At 31.0% G+C, this 12,093-nt stretch overlaps 1 protein-coding gene across 1 annotated transcript in view; it reads left to right on the top strand.

Annotated features, from left to right (window-relative positions):
* The window catches only part of LOC105206360 (profilin), a 35,457-nt gene that overhangs the window by 576 nt on the left and 22,788 nt on the right, over positions 1 to 12,093 (top strand). The gene's annotated exons all lie outside the window — the stretch shown is intronic.

The raw sequence follows: 12,093 nt of genomic DNA on the forward strand, positions 1-12,093 counted from the left end.
CGAGAAGGAAGGAGTGAGGACAGATGTGCTCCGACGAGATCGTCCCGATCGTCCGCGCGCGCGGTTCTCTCGTTCGAGCTCATTCGGCCCGAGCACGAAACGGCGAACCGGTTCGAACAAGTGAGCTCGAGCCGAGCCTTGCCACGCGCGGTGTGGCGCGCCATGCACATTGTCGTCGTTTCTTCGCTCGTTTGCTTTCTAACCCCGAAATATAATGCCACGTAGACGTGCACCGTTGCCGGCCGGCCGGCCGGCCGGTCAATCAGCCAGCCAGCCAGTCAGTTGGTCGGTTGGTTGGTTGATCGCCTCTGTCGCTATGCGACACTTTGTATCGTCATCGGCGGACATTGTCACGTTCGGACGGTGAATCTTTGCCGTCGTGAGGTTCACGGAACGATGACGAGTCACTCGGGAGGCGGTGGTGGTGGTGGTGGTGGCGGCAGCGGCGGACATGTTCCTCGAAGACACGCGGCGACAGATCGATCGGGTCCTATAGAGTGCACGCGAGTGTCTTTGTCGCACTCGCCGTTGGATAGCGAGATAGCGACGAGAGTACATCCTCGGCACACGAGTCGTTGGGTGCGTTCGTTCTCGCCGGTTCGAGGATCGATTCCGAATCCGAGCGCGTCGAGAAGGGTGTGGCGTGTTAGCGGTAGCGGCGACGATGGCGGTAGCGACGGTGGCGGTGTCCTCGCGCGTGAATTCCGTTACGTTTTTGCACGACGGCAGTCGAAAATCGTCCGTGCGATCTCGTCCCCTCTCCCGACGATATACGCGAGGAGCAATAACGTCTACCCATCTGAAGTTAGCAGCGTTCCGATTTTCATACAGGATGTGTTACGTGCACTATAGAGAATCCGGAACGCAGCTAACTTCAGATGGGCAGGCGTTTTCTCTCAATGTGTGCACACGGATACGAGGGAAACGGGAATGCGGGAGCCTTTTCACCGAGGTCTTATCGAGGGGATCGTGCCCACGTGTCTACGGAGCCAAAATTATAGTTTCGACATTCTCGGCGCTTCCGTCCAACCGCAGCTCTCGCATTTTTCGATGCCGCGTACAAAAGCGTCGCTCAAACGCTCTCGTGTGCATCATTTCGTTTTCATTCACCGAATGTTGAACAAAGATAAAATGATGCATGAGAGCACTCGGCTGATAGCTGAACGTGGCCGTGAGATCATGCAACGGTTTTTCGGCGGCGGCGGCGGCGGCACGATCAGGCACGATGACGCTTAACATGGCCGCCTTCTTTAACAGCTTTACCGGACACCGTCGCGTTGTCGCATCGCGATGTAGAAATGGTGGTCCATTTTTATCGGCAATTATGATGGTTCTTGAACGTGATCGCATTCGGTGCGTTCTATTGAGTGAGCGGATTTCGGGCGAAAACTTTTTCCTCGGCGCTCGATAATCGATTAATAGAATTTGTAGGTTAACTTAGCGATAGTCACGTAGGAGAGAGGCGGGTGCATGATTTTGCCGGTGCTCCGTGCGCCGGATATGCATATATAGGGTGTCTATAAAGTTTGTCGGAAACGTCCGGTTTGACCACGTTGCGATTGATCATAATGATTGGTTCACAGTGATCATTACTTAGGTCGGTATTCATAGTTGATTCCCAGCGAACGAAAATAAATTCAAATAAATTAAAAATTGCAATTTATTTTAATTTATCCGTATTCGCACTTTAGAATCTCCGAGTATTTTTGGATTCAAATAATTCGAATACTAAATGTGCTATTCATCACTTTGAATTCGGATAGATTCATATCGGAAGTGCAAATTTGAAAATGTCAAAATGAATCCACTTCTATCCATTTCAATTTATTTTCGTTTGCTAGATTGTTATATTTAAGATCGTCTTAAATACTATCTTAAAATGTCATCAACCAATGAGAGAACCGTATTAATATTTTAAAACATTACTCGAGAGCACCTTGAAATAAGAATAGACTATGAATCCCGACTAGTTTTTTCATTAAATCTAATTACAAATATTTTATATTAAATTAAGTCTGTCTATTGTCTACATTTTGGAAACTGTTTAAAATTATGAAAAAAATGCGAAATACGTATTCGAGCATTTCGAGGTGCTGATCTATCTCTTCAACTCCCTTAAAAAATAGTCTCTCGAAATGATCGAATAGTATTTCACAGTTTTTCATCATTTTGAAGACTTTCCCAAAATATAAGAAATAGACATTTACTTAATAGACGCTGTGTATAGGATATTTTAATCCGTCTCTGATTTAATAAAAACTTTTTGACGTTGATATTAGCGTTTTTCTTCAAACTGAAATTGTTTATTTGTTCTTCAAATTGAAATTTTAGTTGAACTAATTAGAGTTTAAAAACTCGTTTTATTTATACCTATATTCCACATACATATATTCCATTTTGTGCACTTTCAAAGTTTTTATTTTTATTAACAAAAAAAAGTTGATATGTATTTATTTTTGGACCTTTACTTTTGATAAGCAGAATTAGCCTCCTTTTTTAAGGAAAAAAGGGGGAAAAACATAATTATACGTATGTCTCTCTCTCTCTCTCTCTCTCTCTCTCTCTCTCTCTCTCTTATATTTGATTTCGTATTTTAGATTGAAGTTTGATTAGCTACAGTTTAGAAATAAAAAAATAAATTATTTCAAAGTTTTGTGTTAGCGAAATTTTTCTCATTCTTTAAGCCATTGAATAAAAATTTTAATTTTAAGAATTAAATTTATATTTCCAACTAAATTTGTTAATTTTTAACAACCAAATCTATAATTTCTTCTTTAATTAATAAAAATTAATTGAATGTACGAATGAATTTGTTAAGTGTCGATATCTATTAATAATAAATACTATAACAAAGTATAATATTACTATAATATTATAAATACTTAAGAGTAAATATTATAATATTACTATAATAAATACTATAAAAACATTTTTAATTTATATTTTAATTTAGCTTAACAGATATTAACAAATTAACCATTATAAAATTATTATTTATTGATTGATCTACGATGCAGCCTTTATAAAGTTTGCATCCCATTTTCAAAATTTTAATATATTTACTAGAGTTCTGGCTCTTCCCCAAAGAGTTCCAGAGTTCTTGATGACACATTTAAAAAAGAGTTTAATTATATTGAAATTTTAAAAATGGGTTGCTAACTTCACAAGTGATTTATTCAATTAATTATTGGAAGATTTTATATAATGTGGGACTATATATTTTATCTTATATAATTAAATTATATAATTTTAATGTGAATCTCTTAAACAATTCATCTCTGCATAAAATATGCAAATTTTTTTTATACATCGTTGTATTTATAGAATTGGTGTCATTCTCCATTTTAAGATATTTACAATTGCATATGACTGTAATTGCAGTCATTTCTAGAAGTTCGCTCCGCGTTTTATTACCGTGTCTTAATGTTGCACAACAATTCTTGATGAAAATATAAAAAAGGATTTTGTGGCTTGAATCTTGCGGTGAAAGCTATTGTGATTGGTGCGCCCTCCACGTGGCACTTTTGAAGTTTATCGCAAATTCTGTCGGTAAATTTATCAGTAAAATGATTGTCATTTGCAATAGACCTCTAGGATTATAATGTAAGAGAGATAAAGTAGGTCTATTGTCATTGCTTGCATTTTTTGCACTCAGTAATGCAAAGCACTCTTTCCTATGCTCAAATATATATTTATCTTGTTTCAAGTGTAAACATTTTTGGGGATTTTAAGCAAACCTAGTGTTGTACATAATAGCGTCGACCTTTGGAGTAAACAATTTGGAATAATTAAAAATTTCTTCCAACAAACTTATTCTGCACATCGCCTATAATATTAGAAACTAGCATTAATAAGAAACCAGATAAAGTTATGTTGTATTTTACGACACATTGTTTTATTTATCTCCATTATGTGTTACGTTTAATATTTATTAAGAAAATGGATTCTAAAATATTAATTTCTATTCCTAATATCTAATATTCCTCTTGTGTGCAGGCCTTTATTTTTTATAATTTGAGACAAAATTTTTAATTAGCCGTTGCTATAAAACGCACATTCATGGTAACATTCCATCTTTAATCTATTTTTCGTAACATGATTTCACACTTTTTTGCCAGAATTGTCAGGAATTTTTTCCCAAATTTAGGTTTTGTCACAAGCAACATTTTTAGATAAAAAGTTAGAAGAATCTTTAGAGGAAGAAATTATAAAAATCTAGTATTTTTATTTTCCCAAAAAATGCTCCTAACAAATGCTGATAATCTCAATTAACAAAACCCAAATTTGATTCCTCAAAACTTTTGGCAACTCTGCCTTACACTTTTGCCAAAGTTACCAAGTTAGAGGATTTTCCCCTACATATAGATTTTGTTTATTACTATAGAGAGATTTTTTGAGAGGATAAACAGATTAGGGAAATTTTTAGGGGAGGAAAATATAAAAATTTATTCTTGAACTTGCTTAAGGTTAGAGGGGGCTTAAATTCTGTTTTATTATAGTGGGTGTGATCAATAATTTACGCAGCTTACTGAGGAAAATTTAATAAGAGGATCGAAATGTTTGAATATTATAACAATGATAGATGTCATTACTTTGTACGCACTAACAACAGCGAGTTGTAGAAGAAAGGCTTTTATATTTATAATTACATTGTATTAATAAAGATTTATACAATTTTTATTCTTCTAAAACATTTTCCGTGATAATAACTATTAATAAAACTAAGATTTGTAAAAAAATTCCCTAAATTTCTAGCAACTCTGCTTTCCGCATTTAAGATAAAATATGTAAGTAGACATTCGAGGAAGGAAATGAAAAAACAGAAAAAATTTAACTACAAAGAATAATCTTCATTCTTTATTGCATCATGTCTGGGATTCTACTTCTCACGAATTCTGACATTGAAACCGGTTCTGCAACGAAAGATTTGAATTCAACGTTATCAATGTTGCGAGCATATCAGAAATAATTCTTATCAGAAATAATCCCTTGTGACAATGAAAATGACTAACAGTGATTAGAAGGAAAGAATTTAAAAAAGAAAATTTCTCACATCGATATTCTTGTTGGAGAATTCAAAAGGAAAAAAAAATAGATAAGAGAATTTTCTTGTATGTTAATGGAGTATGATTTATAAGAAGTATATATGCGTGATTTTTAATTATAATTGACATTAAGAGAATTGGAAAGTATAAATAAATTTGTAGATTTTAAATAAGGGAATCAGATTATTGAAAAGCTAGTATAGCTATATTTTTATAAAAAGGTTTTTCTTAGAAATATGATTTATTAAATTTTATGTGCCTTTAATTCCAACAGAATTAAAAAAGGATGAAAAAGAGTATTTGTTTCGAACTTTAGTATGATTATTTTGAATGACTATTTGGGAATAATTTAGTAACTTTAAATCAGGTTAGGTTAAGATTCGTTGTTTATAACTTTCGCGATGGGCGGAATTTTTATCGATATCCGCAGGAATGATTTTGATTCAAATCAGAAAATTATTGTATGGTAGATTAGATTAGATTGGGATAGGTTAGGTTAGGAACGGTCGCATATGACCGCTCGAGAAGCCATTGGTAGACAAGATCAGAAAATAAAGGTCGCCAGCTGCAGCGTGGCCTCGGCGCGCACGCTTTCTGGTCGTCAATGCCAAAATGGCGACGCCGGCCGGCTGGCCGATACACCGCCCGATCGGTCTGTCGGTTGGTCGGACAGCAACCTCGCAGTACCGTGTCGTGGACAGGGTCGCCGAGCGCAGGTTCCGATCTTGAGAAAAACATTTTTTCAAAACATCTTCTTGCTTAATGATGCAAAATGCAAGAGTGAGTTAAGATAAATTATTGTAGAATTAAAATTGTCCGGTACACTCAGAGAAAAAAGAATTGTATCAGCAACTATAAATTTGCTGAACAAAAGCATCTCAACTATTATTATAAAGTTGTAATAAAAATAATAAGTTACATGAACTGAGAAATTACAAGAATATTAATCATTTGTAATGAAATTGTTGGATAAACTATAAAAAAAGTAGTAATGCAAACGTGATGGAAAAATTAAATCGACCGAGATTTAAATTTGAGATTTCTCATTCTCATTCCTAGCACTTAAGAGTTCTGCACCACTGCTATAATTATTCCGGTCGTATACTTAATCGTACGTAAACTGGAAGTATATAATTATCGTAACTTATTTGTAATAAAGTCTACATAACTATGTAATTATAGTTGCACTATTTTACTATGAACTAATAGTAGCACAAATATTGTTGTCGTGATGATACAAACTATTTTCGTTATTATAACTAAAACTTTAGTTATAATATACATTAATTCTAGATGTATTTATATACACCGAGAAAAAAATACTATTGAATCAATATTATCAGTCTAATTGGAAATATTTTGTTAATTCAGTAACAGTATTAATGAAACAAAAAAAATTAAAAGTAAAGTAAAGACAATAAATCTAGAATAAAATTTAGTTGAATCAATTATATTAATGACAGCCTGTGATTCAACGTATAATTTAATCAAATTACGTTTTAATTCATATTACAGCATTTTTTTGTCAGTGTAGTTGTCACTTTTATAGTTGCTATCACTATAAATTTTTCGGAGTGTATATATAAATCAAACGTCACATAAAGAAAACAAGTTTTAAAATCGAGAAGAGGCCAATGACGATTATAACAGGATTTTAGTGCTCAATATTTTTTATACGATTTTATATACATTTTCTGGTTCTTCGAACTGCGTTACTTTTGGTCTTAAAATATAAGCTTATAAATTGAGTCAGAATAGTAATATCACAATGTTAAATTAATAATCGATTGAATAATGCTGATGCTAATAACTATTTATATTAATTCTCAAATCCTGACCGAGATGATATTTTTTGCAATAAATTCTTTACAGTATTTCGTGGAAGAGGAGTGGTTCTCTCCTCGATTTTAATTATGTAGCACATATCACCGTTTTATGCTAATTATTTGAATATAAGATCTTAAATTTTATTCTACGATTTATTCGAAAATTATTAATGCTCTCTTGTACATTTTAATTAACTAAATCATCTAGAAAAATAATCAGCGTATTCATTGTTAAGATAAATTCATACATTTTGAAATATCTTGCATTTATCTCAGAAATAGACTTTTTTTAAGAAGTCTCTTATAAAGTCCCAGCCTGCTTTTAATTAGCTTGATATTAATCATCACGATTAAACAAGTTTTATTTCAAAATAGCGGAAGCTTAAAATAAACTACTTATTCTGAACGAAACATTGTACGATAAAACACGTGAAAATTATTGTATTTTGACGTTTACGAATTCCTTTTAGCAACCTGTTTAAAAACATTTATCATAAATTTGCGTGTCTTGATCATTTTAATCACTATTTTCCTTGAAATTCATGCACTTTATAATACCGGAATTAATTTTGAAAATAAAAAAAAAGTATCGAGACAAAGTGAACAAGTATTTTTAAAAGGGAAAAATACATATATACAATATTTGAGTTTTCTTTCTGCTTGTCCTCTCTTCCTCTTCATCGCTCTTTTCCCTTGCTCGTCAATTTTATTGGTTGAGTCGCAAAACCCCGGATAGATTAAAAGTTTCATTACAATTCGGGACAAGGCCTCTGACGAGATCGGATATAAATTCATGCTCCTTATACGACGGAAACGCCACACGAATAATGCAGGTGCTTCGAAAGAGGCAACCAAATGATTCGACCTTATTCTCTCATCAATTATTTCGAATTCAATTTTATTGGGTGTAATCTTATCTTTCTTTACACTTTGAAATTATACTTTTACAAAGGAGAAAAAAAACTTTATTTTGTTATAAAGCAAAGGACTCGGGGAAATATTTATAAAATTTAATATACAACTTCTTTTCTTTATTTAATATCAAATGCTTTTAATATTCAACATTTCGCATTTTTTTCACATTAAATCTCTATAATTATCAAATCTAAGTAATTGTATTGATACTTGATATTGATATCTAATTGATATTGATATCTAATAACTATATGTGGAGTTTTTCCTTGATTGAGACGAGTAATAAGATTTTAATTTTATTGTACGACTTACTCGAAAATTATTAATTCTTTCTCGTGCATTTTAATTATCTAAATCATCTAGAAGATCAGCATAATCATTGTTAAGATGAAATCATGCATTTTCGAATATCTTACATTTCTTTCAAAGATAGTGATTTTCTTAGAAGTCTTTTATAAAGTTCCAGCCTGCTTTTAATTAGCTCGATATTAATTATCACGATTAATTTACTCAGTTGACGAGGAAAGATCAGCTGATAACAGCGTTCGGTTTTTGTAAAATCAGATCACTTGTAGTTATACAAAAAATACAATAATATTTCAAAATATTTCATCTGCATACCATTAAAATTTTTTTCAGATTTTAATTGTCACAATAATAATATCGTATATACATTCACAGCAAGAAATCTTTTTACTATATTAATTTATAAATAAAACAAAAAATTATAATGTATTTCTCTATTATAATTTATTTAGAACTTAATTTGCTTTTACTGGAATATTCTTGAGGCAGCTGCACATATGTGCATGATATTTGTAACTAAAGGGTTAAACGTAGATGAAACATCAGCTTCAAAGGAGTGATTCATCGTTCTCAGGGTCGTACCATATTGGAAAGTAGCCCCGTGTCATCGTCTCGAAGTCTTATCGTGACTCACATTTTAACATTCTCGAACTTGGCAGTTTCTCTATTAAATTAAACAATATTATTCTTTTTTGGTTTTTAAGAGATGAACATACTTTTTAAACTCGATCGCTAAATATAAATGGTGCAAGACAAATAGCGGAATTTTTTTCGTATTATAAGCTGCAGAGACTTATTATAATTTGATGGCTTTGAATTTTCTCGGAAGTTTAAATGAAACAATTTAATCAAAAATTTTCTCAATATGATTATAGTATGTATATTTGCGTATATTTGTATGCAGTGTTTAATGTGTACATACGGTTTTTTAAAAGTTTTTTTATTTACACATTTAAAAGATTACACCTTCTATATTTTAGAATGCTATATTTTATATAGTAATGATTTATATATATATATATATATATATATATATATATATATATATAATTACAGTTATAAAAAAATACATTTGGTAAAAAAATGCGAATCATAAACTTGTGTTTTTATTATGCTACTTTACATTTTTTTCAATTCACGTAAATGAGTTATGTATATAAAATACGGTATAAGTAATTTTTACTTGAAATTATTCATAATTTTATTGTAATAAATGAATGAAATTAATATATGGACTGTATGTGTGAATCACCGCCTTGAATCAACAAACTAATGAACTAGCTAAACAAAAAACGAATATTATTTTCTCGTTAATGCAACGGGCTAAGATATTCAATAATTGCACTTTATCATGCCTTTGATAAATTGAGCGAGTATCTTTTTTTTCATTATCAGTACGAGTCAAGGAAAACGTAATCATTCTGACTCATAAATATTGCGAGATAAACATAATATACATATGATATGATGTCGAAAGAGACTTAAACATTAGAGACTAATATATATATATATATATATAGTAGCTATTTTTCACTTTTAATGTAACTTAATTTTTTTATTTTCTGCAGTGCATACAGTGATCATGAAAATAGAGAATATTGATAAAGGAAGATAACAATCGTCAATAAAAATGCTAAAGTTTAAATTTGTACTGAATTTATTATATTATTTATTCCAAACATAAGAGACTAAAAACAATTTAACTTCTATTAAAATAAAAAAAATGATAAACTTTAATATAAATGCATCAATTTTTATATAAATGATTATTTTTATGGCTACTGCATGCTGTATGTAGCACATTTATTATATAGTTCGAAAATTTATAATTTTGCTTGGATATTTTATTTCATTTAATGGAAAGATCACATTTTAAATCAGATGAATCTGTTACTGCAATTTTTTTAAATCAAAAACTCACGACATAAATCTAAAACACAATTTTTTTATCTGTTTAATTGCATAAAATATAATATATATTTTGATAAGTAAATTGATTGCATATCATGATTTTGATAAATAAATCACAAGTTTTGATATACTTACTAAAAATTATTCTGCTAGTATTTGCACATTCGACTTGAATATTAATATTTCACAAATATTTTTTTTTTAAGAGATCGTTGAAGTTGTCTTCGAATGTTCTGTCTTGTCTATTTATCATCTCGCAGATCTTCTCTGCTGTTTTTGAATCTTGCAAACTACTGAAATATTTGTGTGTGCGACAATTGTGTCTGTGTAAACATATAATAACGTCACCTTGCTATAATATTTTCTTTAAGGAAATACATTGTATGAGTCGAAAAAAGACGTTTAGAAGAAATCTTATTTGTCTTTTTTTTTTAGAAACAATTTTTGAGTATACATCAGCTACTTTATTTGGAGCCAATTTATATCACGATTACATTGGAAGTTCGGAAATCAAGAAAGGCATGATAAACATTTTTTTCGAATTTCGCTGATGACTAAATATGTAACTCACGGTTATAGCGCGCATGTTGAGAGAGTGGATCTTTACGAGGGTGACGTGACCTCCTTTCTACGGCGCCGTGGGCGAAAAGTACAAAAAGTACTGGATAAACGTTCCCTCTTTCAACTAATCCTTCGTAAATTCAGAATATCATAGGATTCTGTATTTTTCTGTATAATTCTATTTTCTAAAATATAAAATTTGTTTTTTTACTGAAAAATTTCTCAATGAAGAGAGACCTCTTATTTATTTTAATTATTAAATATTTTTATAATTATATTAAATATCGCTTATTTACTACTATATAAGTAAAAAATTGTATTTTTTAAATAAAAAAATTGCCTCTAAAAGAAAAGAGAATTTTGATGAAAATACAGTACACTGAATTAAGAACTAATGATATTTTTATTACTGCATAATCAGTACATAGCAAATTATTGCACCAAAATGCTATTTAAAAATGTTATTACAAAATTTCAATGGTTTGAAACTAGAAAACTTTGTTTTTTGAGTTATGCCATTATTGCACTGAAAAAATTAATTGAATTAATCTGAAATATGGATATAACAACCTGATAATTTGGTGAAATATGAATGACTCGTATAATTGTTACTAAAATAACGAAACAAATTTGATTACTTGTGTTAGGATTGGATTAACCGGGCAAATTTTTTATTGTATGTATTTTAATTTTGACTACACTGAAAAAAATTTGGTTGCATTAATTTGAAATTTGGTAAATTCGACTAGCACATGTCTTTGAAACGATTCAGAATTCTTGTACGAGTTATCAGATTCTTGAATTAATTTTTGTACACGAAAAGAACAGTTACAGTTGAATTAACAAGTTATGTTTGATTAAGATTGATAAGCATATTTTTGGTAAGCAGAATTTTAGATTATTATATAATTAAATATTTTGGCATGTAACCAGAACATTTTAGTTATAATATTGATTAGAAAATTTGGTTCATGCTTGTGCAGTAATAATATCCAAATATTTGATTCTGATTATTAAGGAAAAAGAACATGATTGGATTAACATGACATGTTTGGTTAAAAAGGTATTCTGGATTTATTATAACTAAATAATCTAATATTCATAACCACAATATTTGAATGGAATATCCCTTCCATCCAAACTCATTTGATTGCCTTACTAATGTTTCTGTATGTATCATCAACTTTTCCTTCATATAAATGCTGTGCAAAAGATTAAATAACTTAGACAGATAAAGTGTATAAATAAAATGGATAAGAACACACGTCGGATTTACTTCGTGAGTGGAGATATGAATAATACATTGAAATTTTTAAAGTTTTGTATGGCTTGATACATTTATCAGTAAGAGAATTCAGTTTCTGATGCATCTACTTATTTGATATAAGTTGTACATGAGCTTATAGTATTCTGGTATTATTCACATTACCTATATTTCCAGATAGCACACGATAGCCACAGGACATTTATAGCCATGGGACATTTATAGCCATGGATGTCTTCAGGACATTTGTGCCATTGGGCTTATA

Source organism: Solenopsis invicta, chromosome 15, assembly GCF_016802725.1.
Source record: "Solenopsis invicta isolate M01_SB chromosome 15, UNIL_Sinv_3.0, whole genome shotgun sequence".
NCBI lineage: Eukaryota > Metazoa > Arthropoda > Insecta > Hymenoptera > Formicidae > Solenopsis > Solenopsis invicta.